A 14,221-nucleotide genomic window follows, 5' to 3' on the forward strand; every position below is an offset into this window, starting at 1 on the left:
GGTTTCTAATCGTAACATTATTCTTATCTTGCCAAAGGTGTTTAACTTCTTTCCACACATTGTCTTTACTTTGCTCTTTTGCTATGTCCTGTAATGACGACGAAATAAAATTTTCAAATGCAACTTGCTGAATGTACGAGTACATAACGCTGAAATTTGCTTTGCACAAGTTGGTTGCGATGTCATGCTGATTGTTGCTGAGTTAACGAGAAAGTGCGTCTGCTATAAGATTTTGTGTGAAGGGAATGTGAACTATTGTAAAATTAAATTCCTGTAAATAAAGCTTCCATCTGCTTAATCTGTCGTGAGTGAATTTAGCTGAAAGTATAAATTGTATAGCTCTATGGTCTGTGTATACGGTGGTATGTCTGCCATAAAGAAAGTGCCTAAATCTCGTAAAAGCCCATACAACACATAATGTTTCAAGTTCAGTAACGGAATAATTTCGTTCAGCAGGTGACCGAATGCGACTTGCAAATGCGATGTTTTTAATTACTGTACAACATCTTCTTCAATTTCCTGAAAAATATGTACGGCTAAAGCTGTGTTGGAACTGTCGGTGGCAATGGAAAAATTTCTGGTAAGATCTGGGTGCGATAAAAGTGAAGCATTCAACAAGGCTTCTTTCAGGTTCACAAATTCAGAATGTGCTTGCTTATCCAAGGACCAAATAGTGTTTTTACCTGTTAATTGGCATAATCTAGGTGTGTCTAAAGCAGAGTGATGAATAAATTTACGAAAAAAGTTAATTAAGCCCAAAAAGCTGCGTAATTGCTTCTTCGTTGTAGGAACAGTAATGTCACGTAGAGCTTGAAGTTTTTCCGGATCAGGCGCAATGCCTTCTGCTGAAATTACGTGTCCAAGAAATTTTATGGAAGTTTTGCCAAAGTGCGATTTACTGAGATTAACTGTGAGTCCTTGTGCATGAAAAGTTTGTAACAGTCGTTCTAGAATCAGATTGTGTTCAGTCCAGTTAGCTTCTGCAATAAGAATGTCATCTACGTACGTCGTGATTCTGTCTTTAAGTTCTGTCGGAAGTATTGTGTTCAAACCGCGAATAAAAGCTGCTGAAGAAATAGCTAACCCGAACGGTAATTTACAAAATTGATAACAGTCGCCAAAACAGAGAAATGCTGTGTATTTTCTGCAATTCGGATGAAGTTGAATTTGACAAAATCCCGATTTCAAATATAATGTGGAATAAATAGCTGTACCGTGAAATTTCTGTAGTAGTTCTTCTAATGTCTGTGGTCGATCTGTTTCATTAATAATTATGTCATTGATGTGACGTGAATCAAGTACGAGGCGAAATGAGCCATCTTTTTTCTTAACAATATGTAGGGGGTTTATGTACGGACTAAGTGCTGGTTCTATAATTCCTTGGTCAAGCATATCCTGCAATTCTTTCTTAACTTGTTCTCTATGGATATACGGAATAGGATAATGCTTAGCTTTAAATGTATCGTGCTGTTTTACTTGAAATTCATACATAAATCCGGACATAGTACCAGGAATGTTGTCAAAAACTGGTGCTTGCTGTAAAAGAATTTTGCGTAGTTGCGTGCGTTCGTCGTCTGTATTTGCACTGCTCTGTTTAACTTTATCAGAAATCATCTGTATTACGTCGTAGTCAGCTTCGTCTAGAGTACTATAGTTATGTACGTACATGTCTGTGAACAATGCGGAATTAAGTCTATGTTACGTGTTGCGGAAATGACCTCTGTGCGATTAATAGTTTGTTCTTCAGCAGATAATGAGTGCTAAAATTCTAAAGCCAATTGCACATATTCGTCCTTCAGCATTAAATAAGAATTCTGAAAATCAACCACTGCGTCGTGTTGTACCAGAAAATTCGTACCTAAAATGACGTCTGTTGTCAATAAAGGAACAATCCAAAAATTTGAGTGAAATGTGTGACCTGCAATACAAAATGATAAATGTGTCGGTAATTTAACGTCTTCTCCTTTACTCGATACTGCTCCTTTGACTTTCGTTTTGCCTAATGGTAATGTGGGATAGGTATTCTCTTTGTTACACTCGTTAAAAGTTTCTTCATTTATTACTGACATAGGTGATCCAGAATCGATTACTGCTGAAAATTTCTATGAACCAATTTTAATTTCGATGACAGGATGTGAAATAGTTTTCTGAACAACTGGTCTTTCCTGCAAAGGAGTGTCTCGTATGTCGTCAAAACTAATTACATTTTCGTGAACAATATTCTGCGTGTCGAAGGAAGTGCCTGTGTTACCGGAAGATGCGACCTGTACAGTATCTAGTCAGATTCTATCTGACGTGTTATTATTATCAGGATGATGTTGTGGCATTTCTACTATTTGAACTGTTCTATTACTTCTTCCAGACGTATTACGCTCTGGATGATACCTACTGTCGGGTTCATTCACAAGAATATGTTGTTGTTGATCATTTTGTTGCTGGTAACACCGACTGTTATTATATGTACGCTGATAATTGTGCTCATCGTTTTTACGTCTGTCGTAATAGTCATTCCTATACGGTGCATTGCGATAGGAATTGAAATACTGTGTTTTCTGTACGTAGTTGTTCCTTTGCTGCCGTGCGTTACTATTTGTTGTACCAGGGATTATACGTTCACGCGGTGAAACATTAAAGTTAGGTTCACCTTGTGCATTACATTGTTGGTTAGGTATGCTAACCGGCTGGTTTTGTTGCTGTTGTTGTGAAAAACCTCTATTATTACTAAAATGTGGCTCCTGTTGCTGAAAATTTTTACGATATTGATAATTAGAATTTTGTCTGCTATTAAAGTTCTGGTGCTTGTCGTTCCTAAACCGTCTGTTACCTTTCCTATTGAAATTACGTGTCTGATCATAATTGCTGTACGTCTGTTGGCCTTGGTTGTTATATGAAAAAATTTTTTTTACGAAAGAATAATCTGATTGCTGCACTTCTAAAAGCTGCAGCAGATCCCTGAATGCCGAAATATTTTCTTTTTGCTGACCTGTTAAAAGAGACACTCTTAATGACCGCGGTAATTTAGAGATACACAATTGAATGAGTGGAGATTCACTGTACGGTTCACTTAGGTACTGCTTTTGTTGCACCATGTGCTCAAAAAATTGCGTCACACTGGGAAAATTTGAGTTCTCATAATTTGGTAAGCTAATTAACTGATCTTTAATTCCGCACTGTGTCGTCTTCGACCAATATGCTGATAGAAAAGCATTCTGAAATTCTTCTACCGAGTAACATTGCCTCGCGATCGGTCTCATACGAGTTGCCAGCTCGCCTTCCAAAACACTACAAATAAATTCAAGTTTATGTTTTACAGGCCAAGTCGGTGGAAAAGCAAAGCTAAATTGTTGTATCCAATCTAGCGGATGAATCTGTGTTCTGTCATTTTTAAACACTTTAAATTTTCTCACTGACAGAAAATGTTTGTAATCAAAATTATCGTCTGTGTATGATGGAATAGGTTCACGATTGAAAGAGAATCTGTTGAACTGTGGTTGTTCGGAATCTAAGTCCCGTACTCTCTGTAGATTACTCAAATTATACGCGCTGCGTGAGTCTGACAAATGTTCGCAAAGTGGCGTCTGCTGTGATTTGTTGAACCCAGAAACATTTTTTATCTCTGTTACCTCTTGCTGTAAACATGACAATTTTCTACGTAAGGTGTTATTAGATGAATCGATCTCATTAATTGTCTGCTGTAAATTTTGAAATTCAGGTGTTTGGTTAAATGAAACCGGTGCAGTATCGTCTGATTTATTGTCATTTGTATTTTCGATAACATCAATACGACTGGCCAATTCATCATATTTTTCAGTCAGTATTTTTACCTAATCATCGGTTTTAGTGTCTGAGGCATTAATCTGTTTTTGTAATTTATGTGTGGTTTCGTTCAATTTTTTAACGTCAGCTTTGATGACATCGGAATCCTGTATTAGTTCAAATTGTTCGAGTCTGTCGGTCACTGTTTGAAAATCTGTTGTGTATGTGTCTGTTTTCGATTTAAGATCGGAAATTTCGTCACGTAATTCTGTATTCGACTGTTCGATAGTATTAATTTTGTTGGACACTGTAGCAATATTGTTGTCTACGTATGTCTTTGCTTTCGCGAACAATTTACGTTTGTCTTCTTGTCTTTGTGCTGTGATTCTTTCCATTACTTGTCGTTTTACTTTATTTTGATCCTGAATAAATTTTCGGAAACGCGTATCACTGTTTTGTATGTGAAGATTAAAACGTTCGTCAATCTGAGTGTTCTGTTGGTCGAATTTCGCATCTATCTTTTCATCCATTGTGCGCGAAAGTTCTGCTGTCATTAGTTTAAACTCGTCGCGTAATTGTGTAACTTTTTCAGAGCATTGTTTAGCGACTCCGCTAATTTCGTCTCTAAGTGTTTCTGTTGCAGCTGTTTGTATTTCCCTTAATTCCTGAGCAACAGATCTAATTTCTTCGCTACTTTTTCTTGAACAAGCCTCAATTTCCGCGCGTAACTGTTCCTTAGTATCATGACACTGCGTGGCAATGTCTCTAATTTGTTCACTAAGCTGTCTGGAATTGTTGTCTAATTTTTCATTAAAGTATTGTTTGAGTTTTTCGTTATCTTGTTTGTTATCTTCACTCTGTTGTCTGACCTGTTCACTAAGTTGTTTGAGATCTTCATTATTATTGTCTAGTTTTTCATTCTGTTGTTTGAAATCTTTACTAAATTGTTGTTTGAGATCTTCACTAAGTTGTATATTCGTTTGTAGCAACAATGCCATAATTTTATCCAAAATAACATTACCTACTCCATTCTCTGTACTGTTTGACGGTGTATTTGCAATTGTCGCGTTTTGTGTGACCATTTGGTCATTCTGTAATTTACAAAAAGGTTTATCAGTCGGATGTACACTGTCAGACACTATTTCGGAATTAAATAAATCCGTCGTACTTTCAGTACACTGTCCATTTTCATTAGAAAAATTTGTCTGATCGTCACGTGAATTTTCCAAACCGGGTGTGTTAAGCTGCGTAGCGCTCATTACAACAGAACGCCCCGCGTCATCGATTGTCGTCAAATCAACAGAGGACATAACCGAGTTCGTTTGTTCATCATTAAGACAAAAATCATCATGAGTGGTTGGAACGCACTGATTGTCAGTGAACGCAGGATTGTCATCATTACTCTGCGTGTCACTAGTACTATTGGTGAAGTTATTTAATTCGGTTATTTCGTTCATAATACCTCGCGATATACTATTCACAGTCTTTCGCGGCATTTTCACAATAGTCACAACTATTCACAAAAGAAATAAGCACAAATGCAAAAGGCAACAAACACAAATACAACAGAGCAACGAATTGCCGATGATCTGAGGAAAGAAAGTCACAAAATTAGTAAAAGCGTTGCGCCAAATGCTAATTATATTAAGTAAATAAGAGCAAATATCTGACTACTTTACAGAAGATTCTCTACGAAATATGATCCTGGACCGGGTGTCGCCAAGTGTAACCTCCCAGCAAAAATAAAAGAAAGACAATATTTAAATGTTAATGAGAATAGAACCTAGTGTAACCTCCCAGCAAAAAAATGTTACTCAATGACAATAAATGTGAGAACTAGCAATCTGAGCCATGTGTAAGCTCCCCACAAAAATGAAAGTCAATTCAATAAAAATGAAATCTCAGTGACAATGAAAACGCAAATAGACCGAAATGTCGATCTTAGGCCCTGTTCACTAATTAAACTCAAATTCTTACCTCAGTAAAACTGCATCTGCTCTTAGTTTTCGCCATAGCTTGGAGGAAATGCATCGCAAATATTCTTTGAATTTAAGTGAAACTTTTCTTTAAGGAAATGCATGGGAAACTTTCTTTCAATTCAAATGATTGTTTTCTTAAAAAATTGCTTTGAAAACAAAATTATTATTGGGGCGATTCTTGGACAAATTAATTACAGTTAAGATACATTACATTATCAGATGTGCGCAATGCTGCTTCATTACCTTATTTAAAAAATATACCTCGTCCTGAATCTTGACCAGAGGGCCATGTCGACGCCCGCCGACTCCTCACACATAACTCCGACTGTCTCGCGCGTGCTACTAGCACTGACTGAGTGCAACTAGCAACTACCACTACTGACTCCCTACATGCAACTGAACTCTCTCGCAACTCGACCGCAACAGCACTGAACTCTTGCGCGGTCAAGCGCAGACTAGCAACGATAAATAACTCTCTGGTCAGAGATTCTGTCATGCCTCGCCATCGCTGTACTGAATACATACGCGTTTCACACTTGCCGTTGCTGTAAAGACATTAGATTTCCTGGTCACTCAGCTCTGTCTGTTCATTGTTAGTGACACACGCCTCTGTCTCCACACCCGATTTCAGCAGCAGAATTGTACCTTTGTACCTTCCGTGCGAATGCAATATGTGACTGAGAGGTACCACAGTGAATCACACACTAACTGTTATGAAAAAGATGTTTTGTTGCGTATCAAGTCTTTTGAACAACCGAGATCGAGACTTCATAACAAAGGCACTGATAAACAAATGCAACGGGGTGTTCAAATACATGTATGCACATTCACATGGATGGATTTTCTGAGAAGAGAAATGCGCCATATATAACACTGACCAGAAACAAATACGTCTACTACAACAAATAAGAAATTAATGATAATTAACTGAAATCCTCAGATGCCAACAGGTGTTGTTGATATACCTCAATGGGGACAGCATAAAATGTGTGCCCCGACTGTGACTCGAACCTGGGACCGAGCGAGGATTCGCAGTGGTTAGCACACTGGACTCGCATTCGGGAGGACGACGGTTCAATCCCGTCTCCAGCCATCCTGATTTAGGTTTTCCGTGATTTCCCTAAATCGCTCAGGCAAATGCCGGGATGGTTCCTTTGAAAGTGCACTGCCGATTTCCTTCCCAATCCTTCCCTAACCCAAGCATGAGCTCCGTCTCTAATGACCTCGTTGTCGACGGGACGTTAAACACTAACCACCACCACCACCACCGAACCTGGGATCTGCTGCTTACATGGCAGACGCTCTATCCACCCTTTTTTTTGTCTCGATTTTGTTCGTTGTATTTGCTCGGTGCGGACGTCGCAAGACACCCGTTTCAGTTCGTCGTTGATCGATTAACTCAGCTTTTTTATTACAGAGGGCATCTAACCCTCTGACCGAACACGCTGAGTTACCGTGCCGGCCGACCTGAGCCATCGAGGGCACAGAGTACAGCGCGAATGCAGGGACTTATCCCTTGCACGCTTCCCGTGAGACCCACATTCCCAACTGTCCACAACCGACATTCGTAGTGTTCCTAACGGGTATTAGCCCATTCACTCATTACTCGCGCCAACTAAGGTGACGATTCCCGTAAGAGTTCGAGCAGAGTGTGCGCATTCGCGCAAAAGAAGGTCAAGGGCTGGGTAGCCTTTAACTATATGAAGATAGTAACTGTTCCGAAAGAACAGATACCATTGATGATCATGCAGCTTCTCTAAAAAGAAATGATAATTAATTGAAACTGCTGCCAACAGGTGTTGTTGATAGACCTCAATGGTGACAGTTGAAAATGTGTGCATGTTCATTAGTGGTATCTGCTCTTTCGGAACAGTTACTATCTTCATATAAATAAGAAATAGCCTCGTTTTGATTCGTATCATATTGAAACTGAACTAAGCTTAGTGATCAACCTCTGTTGCAAATGTTGTATCCACTATATCGTGACGATCTACCCCTTCTCCCTCCCACTCACGATTCTGTGAAGAATTAAATTGCCATGTAGATGATCTCCATTTTAAGAAAAGACAGTTTTTCACTGATATAAATTTTTATAACACTGTATATCCTGAACTAAGTGTTGTACAATGACATAACGTTTCAGTTACATTCCGTGTTATACGTGATCACAGCATACAAAACGTGCTGCGATTAGAAATGGTAGGACGGAAATAATAAATTTAAACGTCATTCCTGAAACTGAATTTGAACAGCAAACTGTGGCAATCGATGAACATTTTTCCTTTCATTACTTAATTGGGCATTCTGGCGAGAAGTAGTCACGAAAGAACCTTAAAAATAATTTTAAAGAATTTTGGAGGTCGTTAAGTACTCTTATTCTCAGATAATGGACGAATATACAGGATCCAGTCCCATTAGAGGTACTACCATCTATCTTCGATGTCAACGTACAATGACTACTCACAGACCGCAGGTGGCAGCACTAGAAGTGAAGGGAACATAAAGCTTGTACGAGGGCACGGAAAATAGTGCAGGCGTCGTTGTAAATCGAAAACGTACTGATTTATCTGGCGTCCAAAAGGCCATTACCATCGTCTTTTGGGGTAAGGGTGGAAGCATATCCGAAACAGCTAAGCCTGTAAACTGTCCGCGTGCCGCCGTGCACGGCAAAACGTCGCTATCCAAAACTGGCGACGAGACAGCTGTGGTTCACCACGGCTCACAGACGACGGGGGTGCACGACTGGTGCGGGGATGTGTAGGGGCGAGTAGGCGTGCAGCTGCTAAGCAGCTGACCGCCCTGGTGAACCACGGGGCTACCAACAATGTTGGCCCAACAACTGTTCAGCGAACATCGCTACGTGTGGGCCTCCGCAGCAGGCTCGTGCTTCGTGCACTCATGGCGACTGCTGTTCATCGGCGAGGAAGGCTGCAACTTGGCGCCAGTGTCGCTGTTGGACGTCATATGACTGACGACAGATTGTCGTTTCAGACAAATCACTTTTTATAATCCATCGGAGTGATGGCCGTCTGCGTGAAACGCCGGAAAGCAAACACCATGCAATTTTCTTGGAACTAGTCCAGGCCAGAGGGCATTCCATAGGTGATGTCGTTATTCTGGAAGGCACAATGGATTAACACAAGTTTGCATCTATCCTTGAGGACTATGTTCAACCATAAGTGCAGTTCGTTTTTCCACATCATGATGGCATTTACGAGTAGAACGATGCAACGTGTCACACATCTCATGTTCATGTGTGGCTGGAAGTGCTCGTGAATGAGTTTACTGCTCTCGCCTGACCACAAACTCCTCGCATTCAAACCCGATCGAGAATCTGTGGAACCACTTCGGTAGGGCTGTTCGCGTCGTGTATCCTCAAAAGCGAAACCTAGCGCAGCTTGCCCCGACACTGGAGTCGGTACTGCTCCACATCCATGTTGATACCTTTCAGGACCTCATAGTCTGGGTAATTAGTGAAACCTGGCTTCGCAGGACAAAGCGGATCACTTTGTGGGAAGGGTCTTAGGTCAATTACTGTTAGTTATACAAGAACACACACAACTTTATCGCTCAAATCAATGCACAGTTTTCTCTTTAAAACAACAAAGATCAATTCACGCTGAGGGCCCAAGCAACTTCTCCAGAATAAGTTTGAATGACTGCCTATAAAACACCAGGATTTAGAGTGACGGCTGAAGGCCTTACTTAATCAAAATTACAATATCTTCTCGGCTAAGGCCCGAAATAATATTTCAGATCAGCTAAGGAAATTGCTTAAAAGCCAAGTATTTACAAATTCCGGCTAAGGGCTATATTAAGGAAAGTCAAGTTAATTCTTCGGCTGAAGGCCCAATAAAGAAATTTTCTTTACATAATAAAAATAAGCTTTTACACACTACAACAGACAAACATCTTAAGAAAATTTGAAATATCTTGTCGGCTGAAGGACCAAACAATTACTCAAGAATAATTAAAGACAACCTTAAAATAAACATTTACGGAACACGGCTGAAGGCCGTTTGAAGAAATCCATATAGTTAAAGAGAAACCTTACTGACAAGGATTTACATATTAAAGCCACAGATTCTTAAACAAACGTGGCTGAAGGCCTAAATACACAGCACAAGAATTTTGAGTGAAACACGGGTGAAGGCCTACTCTTAGTTGTCACGAAGTTCGGCTGAAAGCCATATACTAAACATAAACAGACAATATTAATACACGGCTGAAAGCCTGGCACAGTACCTGCGACCAAATAATATCACAATCACAAATAACATACAGTGGTACTCAGAAGTGTTCCAAGGGTCGGCCGGGGGAGAAAACTCTAATCACAGTTTACGTGAGACGGGCACCCAAGCGTAAGACTGAACAATAGGGTGGCAACACGACCTTGGGACGGCTGCGGAACCCACAAATAGCTTAATGAATTCCCTTCCACCCGACACACTTGCTGCTCTATTTCAACCGTCCGACTGACTAGTACGCAGTCAGCATTCATCTGCTCAGTGGAAATCACAAAAGCTACACACGATTTCACGTAAACACACTTGCACAAGAACCCGAACAATCATAAACGCAATCACTGTGGAACAACAAGGACGAATCAATTCGACACACAGAGAGTTTCCACAAGCGGTTGGCGACCAAATGCACGTCGTCTGATGAGACGACCGGCCGAACAACCAACGCAGGTCCTTCCCACACAATTTACGTGTGTTGGCAACGGTCGGGCGAGTCTTGGCTGTCCAAAGCTGACTGCAGCTCCAGCCCGACTCAACTCCATGTCCGTCCGGAACTCGGAGACACGGCGACCCGGGCACACTGGCTCGGACCCATCCATGCAAAGGTAACTCTTGCCCATTGGCCACGACATCTCAGCGCAAGGAAGGAACGGGCCCAATGATACACGGGATTTTTGGTATTGTTAATTAATCCTCCAATAAATAAACCTGTTTTATTTTTATATACTGCTGTTCATCGCTTACGTTTTCACTCTGACACTATCGAAAACATGAAGCAATTTCTTGGCGTTAGATGATTACATCAGAAGACAAAATACACAGCTGGGCGCTCTACCTTGTTTCACACGTAACTGTTGGTTATAGAGCTTCCGTCAGAGAAATTTAATGGCAGACTATCGACAGTTATCCATCCGCAAACGCCTTAAGCTTCATGCATTCATACAAAGTTTATTTCTTAATTGCAAAGTGCTTGCAAAGAATCAAATAACTTAAAGTGAATTTATTAATATATACAGTGCTGAGACAAAATATTATGATCACCTGCTTAATAGTTTCGTCTTTGGAACGAACTACGTCACTGATTCAGCGTGTCTAGGATCCGACAGTTTGTAGGACCACGGAGGTATGTGGCATTAGATGTCTACGCAGAGGTCATGTAATTACTGGCTGCTGATTTTCGTACGTGGTGATGGCGCCAGAAACAGTCCCGGTGGGCTCCATAGGATTTACATTAGACCGTTTCCTATGTGAAGCGACCGACAGCGAGCGACGCCTGGATACGCGAAGCTCCAGAACAAGCAGCAGCATCGGGCGAAAAGCTCGGGTGACCTGCGTGTGAGTGACCGACCTCCGCTATAAAATGACTGCTTAGAGCCGACAAACTGTTTCTATAAAACGCCGCCCCTAAACTGTGGAATACTATGGCTACAAAATCAGGTTCTCTTAGGAAAATAAGGTGAAAAGGTACGCTGTGCATGAAATTTACGAAGAGAGGATCTTTAAGCGTATACACACCTATCCCAGTACATCACATGTTCACTCTGCATTTCGAAGTATATTTTTGATGTCTTCCCAAAGTACTGGAATCTTAAGTGTATACACACCTAATCCAGTGTGCTATTCATATGAAATTCCCAATAAAATTAAATGAACTACCATGAAAATATATTGATATGTGATTGTTGGGAACATAATTTATCAGCAATTAATGTTAAGACCAAGTGTTTCAGTTAACCCAAATATCCTGCATAAGTAAAACATACATTTTTTTTGAAAAAAGAAAGTCAAACGTTCTGTCAAATAAAAAGTTTTAAAGAAATATTTGAGGCACCTCATTTACTGTTCATGATTTCGAGCATTATTCAATGGCACATCAAACGTTTCTGTGATCTACTATATTTCCTTTATCCAAATTATTTCACAAAATATTTGACCGATTTCTTTCATTGTTTTTATTTTCTAGTTTCATTTAGAAAGCACGATCTTATTGACACCTTATTTGCGTTCCGAACGTTTTCTGTTCTTGAAAATTCTAAATTTAGTACTTGATTCTATGGAAGCCTTTTTGACGGTTAAATATCACACCATTTTATCTTTTAATCCACAAGACGCCTGGGCATTTAACAGATGAACTCTGTGACACTATATTTACATAGCTTGCAGCGGCTATTCGTGGAGTATTTCAATTTTTCAACTCAGCAATTAAGCTTCCTTCATTACCCTGATTACTTTCAAACAATTAAATATTTCCATGCAACAATACACATCAGTGGTCACTTCGATACCCCGTGTGATTTCCTCTCTCTTTGTTTTGCTATGATAATTCGCACAAAGCATAATTGTGTAATTTATAGGCTCTGCTCAAACATTTGACAGAAACGTACCGAGTGTTAATCATACGACAACATAGTCCATTCTCCGTGCTGTCGTTTATAAAAAAAAAAACGTTTCCATATCTTTGACCGTGTATGAGATATGAATATTTTTGCAACCACTTCATACCCGAAGCGCAGGAAACTGACTATCACTGTGCAAAATTTTTAAGAGTCTAAAGAGATAAAATCGCAATGAGTAGACCTTCCATATACTTTATATTAGGCCATATATTATTGTGTATGAACTGTAACCAATATATCGAAACTGTATTTAAAGTTGAGAGCGGAGATATTGCTGGTTATATCCGCGGACGGGTGCATGGAAACGAGCGCTCGATGCAGAGAAGCAGCAGAAACATTCCTCGCAGGTTTCACGTTCCCACGGAGCTGGTGGCATCAACAGTGCAGACACTGACACCGTCTGCGACAGCAGTACGTAATCGCCGACCAATCAGAAGCCGTCCACGGGCTATGTAAGTCCACCACGGCACCAGCGACGACAGGCAGTCGCTCCTGACGACGATGGTGGAGGCTTTTGTCGAAAACTTGACATTTTATCCCGAATTGACGAGGCAGGAAAACCGAGAATGTTTTATATATAATGTGCGTTGAACTGTGTGCTCCGAAACACCTAAGTCTCCGCCTGCACTCTGTTAGATCTGCCACAGATCACCGCTTATCCTGGTTTACAGAGCGAGCGAGCCGTTGACCTCCATGGTCTCTGGTGAGGCGTGAACTTTCAAAAACTTGTCACCACCCGAAGTTTCCATATTCTTCAACCATTTTCTGTATATGCCCGTCCGCAGCTCGTGGTCGTGCGGTAGCGTTCTCGCTTCCCACGCCCGGGTTCCCGGGTTCGATTCCCGGCGGGGTCAGGGATTTTCTCTGCCTCGTAATGACTGGGAGTTGTGTGACGTCCTTAGGTTAGTTAGGTTCAAGTAGTTCAAAGTTCTAGGGGACTGAGGACCGTAGATGTTAAGTCCCATTGTGCTCAGAGCCATTTGAACCTTTTTTTTTTTTTTTTTGTAAATGCCCACGTGGACAGCAGTATCTTATAGACGACGAGCTTCACAGTTTCCAAACGGTCGTCCGTAGGCGACGGACAGTTGTTCAGCAACAATAAGCCCTTTTCAAAGTCACTTGTCTCAGTATGTTTCAATATTTACGGCCCATGTCGTCGCACTGAGATTGAGTTGTTAAGGAAACGACCAAGAGGAAGACCATGGGAGAGATCGATGACCCATGGGGTTGAGTATGTCGTATTAAAAGGGGGAGAACTGGAACAGAGTGAACACAGAGGGATGGTTGGAAAACATGAATGGATTGCGAGGTTTATGTTTCGAACAGACCCAGCTTGAGGCTGTAAACTGTTGAAGGTCATGATGACGATTGCCAGTAGAATGATTGCTATTCGTCTGCCTAGGCGAGGTGCATGGCGTCGTTGCTGGCGGCGCAGCGTTCTTCTGTATCGCAGTTTGAAGGCTATTGACATTGATTTGGCTGGACAGTTTAATAAACAACAGTTAATTGGAGGTCCAAATGTGTTTCGTGGACTCCATTTGAACTTTACATGTGATGTACAAGCAGTTTTTGGAGGTAGTACATGGCTCACGCTTGCTGTTGGATGGGGCAACCATGCAGATTATGGTGGCCTTGAAGCTTTCCCAGATGCAAATATATTCACATGGAAGACATGGAATATAGCAGAGACAACAGGACTTTTGGCTACGCAGCCTTATGGTACACTTGTTCCAAGTATGCCATTTGTATTGAGTACTAGAAAGAAGAAAAAGTTAAATGCCGATGAGTATCTGTTTATATGGGCTAAGATTGGTAATGGAAATTGTAAAATAAAGATCAATGGTGA

The sequence above is a fragment of the Schistocerca nitens genome, chromosome 8 (assembly GCF_023898315.1).
Source record: "Schistocerca nitens isolate TAMUIC-IGC-003100 chromosome 8, iqSchNite1.1, whole genome shotgun sequence".
In the NCBI taxonomy this organism is placed as follows: domain Eukaryota; kingdom Metazoa; phylum Arthropoda; class Insecta; order Orthoptera; family Acrididae; genus Schistocerca; species Schistocerca nitens.